The sequence below is a fragment of the Setaria italica genome, chromosome IX (genome assembly GCF_000263155.2).
Source record: "Setaria italica strain Yugu1 chromosome IX, Setaria_italica_v2.0, whole genome shotgun sequence".
Lineage (NCBI taxonomy): Eukaryota > Viridiplantae > Streptophyta > Magnoliopsida > Poales > Poaceae > Setaria > Setaria italica.
The window spans coordinates 36793990-36797698 of record NC_028458.1 but is presented as its reverse complement, the minus strand read 5'-3'; positions in this window follow the sequence as shown (position 1 = coordinate 36797698).

The window sequence follows — 3709 nt, the reverse complement described above, 5'->3', positions numbered from 1 at the left end:
ACCCGGATCAGGCTGAGTGCCAGAAACTTGTTTTGCGTCCATTGCCCACAGTGATAGTTGTGCAAGCTGCGAATAAAAGTTGGTCAGAGTCATCACATGGGGTACCCATTCCTGTCCATGTTTTCCCCGGGGATTCCCATTCGTGCCAAAGCCAGCGCAATCGCAAGGCTCTAGCAAAATTGGTGAGATTCAACACTCCTAGTCCGCCGTTTTCTTTTGGTAAGCAGGATTTTGTCCAATTGACCTTGCATTTGCCACCTGTCAGCATGCTACTGCCCGCCCAAACGAACCGTTTCCTGATTTTGTCGATTTCTTCCATTACTTCTCGTGGAGGTTTTAAGACTGTTAGTAGATATAACGGTTGTGCCGAGAGTACGGCTTTGGTGAGGCAGACTCGGCCTGCTTGTGTAATGTTGCGATTGTGCCATCCAGAAAGCTTCTTAGCTGCTTTGTCTATTAGTGGCTGAAAGTCCACTTTCCGTAGACGTCTTATCGCAAGTGGGAGGCCAAGGTATTTTAGCGGAAAGCTTGTACGAGTGATCGGCCATTCAGAGAGGGTTTCATCGAGGTCCACGTTATTGCAACTAATAGGTGCCACAGTTGTCTTTTGCAGATTTGTTTTTAGTCCTGTGGCCTCGCCGAATAGATGTAGTAGTTTCGCGACGTTTGTGACGTCTGCTTGGGTTGGCTTTAGGAAGATGACCGCGTCGTCCGCGTACATAGAGATGCTGGTGCGTGGCGTACGTCCACCTAGCTTTTTGAGTAGCCCCATGGCCGTCGCCATGTGTATGAATTGATACAGTGGATCTATCGCCAGGATGAAGAGGAAGGGGGATAGTGGGTCTCCTTGTCGTAGTCCTCGTCCATGCATTATCGGGTCAGATGGAATGCCGTTTATCAGGACCTTGGAGGTTGATGTGGTTAGTAAGGCCGTTATCCAGTTTCTCCATCTTGTGGGAAATCCTCTATGTTGCAGTAATTCAAGTAGGTAGTCCCAGCGGACCGAGTCAAATGCCTTTGAGATGTCAAGCTTCATTAGCAGCGTCGGCATTCTGTGCCTGTGGAATCTTCTTGCCATATTCCTAACATAAAGGAAATTGTCGTGGATGCTTCGTCCTTTAATGAAAGCACTCTGGCTGGGCGATATCAATTTGTCCATGTAGGGTTGGAGCCTAGTAGCCAGCATTTTTGTAATTATCTTTGCAATTGCATGTATGAGACTAATCGGTCGGAAATCATTGATACTCTCAGCTCCATCCTTTTTGGGTACTAGTACAATGTTGGCTGAGTTGATCAAATTAAGGTCGTTGCATCTCCCCTCGTGGAAGGCATTTACTGCTGCTATAATATCTCCTTTAATTATAGTCCAGCAGGATTTGAAGAAGGAGCCAGTGAAGCCATCTGGTCCCGGCGCTTTGTCCTTGGGCAGGGCACTTATTGCATTTTCTATTTCCTTGGCCGAGAAAGGATTGTCAATGCCGGTTAGGTCCACTGTTGGAAACTGTAGTTTTCCCCAGTCGAAAGTTTTGGTGCGGACAGGAGGAGCAGACATTACACCATCGAAGTGGTTCTGGACTATCTGCTGTTTTTGTGAGTGCGTTACAGCCCAGTCGTTTCCCACCCGCAAACGTTGAATGAAGTTTTTCCTTCTTCGCCAATTTGCTTTGAGGTGAAAAAATTTAGTATTTGCATCACCGTGTCGTAGATAGGTTATCCTAGAGCACTGTTTCCGTCTTGCTTTTTCTATGGTTGCCCATCCTAACAGTCTGCTTTTGAGTTTGCTCCGTAAACTGTGCTCCGGTGCAGTGAGTAATCTTGCTTCTTCAGCTACGTCGAGGCGTAGGATGACTTCCTGAGCCATATGCATTTTTAATCGAGCCTCGGATAGTAGCGTTCGACTCCAGGATCGCAGGGCTTGAGCTGTTTTGTGTAGTTTGTAGCCTAGCCTATGGAACGGCTCGGTGTGGGTGGTCAGTTTTGACCATTCCTTGGCAACAATCTCATGAAACCCCGGTAACCGTGTCCAGAAGTTTTCAAATTTAAAAGGTGTCGGTTTGCGCGGCCCCGATTGTTGCGCCAGTAGCAAAGGGCAGTGGTCCGAGTGCGAGGAAGAGAGAGCGTGGAGGATGTGGTCGTTGAAGTATAGGTCCCATGGTGCATTGCAAAAAACTCTGTCAATTCGTGTTAGTGTCGGTTGATGCCGCGCGTTGCTCCATGTGAATCTCTTGTTTTGTAGTGGTATTTCTTTTAGGCCGCAGTAATTAATTGTTGCTCTGAATCGCCTCATAAGCCTCCTATTTAGGTTATTGTTGTTCTTGTCGCTGGCACGGTATATTAAGTTAAAGTCACCCAGTATGAGCCATTGAGTGTTGTCGTCTGGCGTCATTGCTCGCAGGTGGCGAAGGAAGGCCGGCTTGGCTGGGTGTCGTGAGGGGCTGTATACCGTCGTGAGTTTGAAGCGAACATTTCTGTGTTTAACTATTGCTGTTGCTGAGATTGAGAACCTGTTTTTTTGAATGTCCTGTATGTCAAACACTCTTTCGTCCCAGAGTAATAGGATACCGCCCTTCGTGCCCGAAGCCGCTTGGAATGTAAAGTTATTTAAGCGAGGTCCCCCTAGAAGGTTAGCTAGAGCCGCGTCGATGTTTTGCATCTTTGTTTCTTGCAGGCATGCAATATGGCATGTTGTCGTCGCAAGGGTTTCACGAACTGTGAGGCATCTTGCTGGTGCATTTAGCCCTCTCACATTCCAGCTCAAAATTTGGAAGTTGTCAGTCATTTAATTTATTTTGTTGCGCATGTAGTGGGACTGGTCGTTGTTGCGGATTTGGCAGTGACCCCTGCGGCTGTGGCGTTGTGACCCGTGGAATGGTGAGGCCGTAGGTGCACTGGTCGCTGCTCGTAGGTGGTGCTTCTACCAGATCACTCCCGTTGTCGTTGTCGCATTTGGTGACCGTAGAAACTGTCGCCTTAGATTGTGGTTTGCAGTAGTAGTCATGGCATAATATGGAGTTCAAGGTGTTTGCCCGAAGGTCGCAGCCAGCAGGGCAAAGATAAAGCCCTCCCCGAAGGTCGCAGCCAGCAGGTTGAGGGGCGGGATTAACGAGTACAGAAGCGTCGCGGTAATAGTAGTAGTAGTAGTAGTAGCTGCAGTAACGATACATAATAGAGTAGTAGTCACTTGATGCAATTGTCCTGGCCGAGCACTCATGGAGCCACATGGTCCAACTGCTGAAGTTCTCCCACATCGTCCCCTGCCATCATGAGAAGCGCTTCGTTCACTTGGTCCGCCGTGTCGTCGTCAAGGTCGAAAAGGGCGGTCATGGCAGCAATGATGTAGTCCGGCAGCGCCCCCTGAAACATGTTAAGAAAATCCTGCAACACCTGTTCAATTGGTGCCATCTCATCGCTGCCTACACCTAATTTTCTCCAGAGGTTTCGTTGTGCACGCTCAACTGCTGGCATAGATGGCTTTTTAGCTAGGCGTGCGCTCCGCCGCACTTTGGTCATATCGAAGGCCCATGTGGGCAAGAGGTGGAAATAATGGGCCTAGCCCATAAGTAATTTCAGAATTTCAAATAAATCTCAAAGGCCCATGTGGGCAAGAGGTGGAGTGCAAATCTTTAGTCCCACATTGCTAGTGGAGGGGAGGGATGACCAACTTAAATATGGAAGTTGTCTCCACTCCTCCAAGCTATGTGTGTGGGAG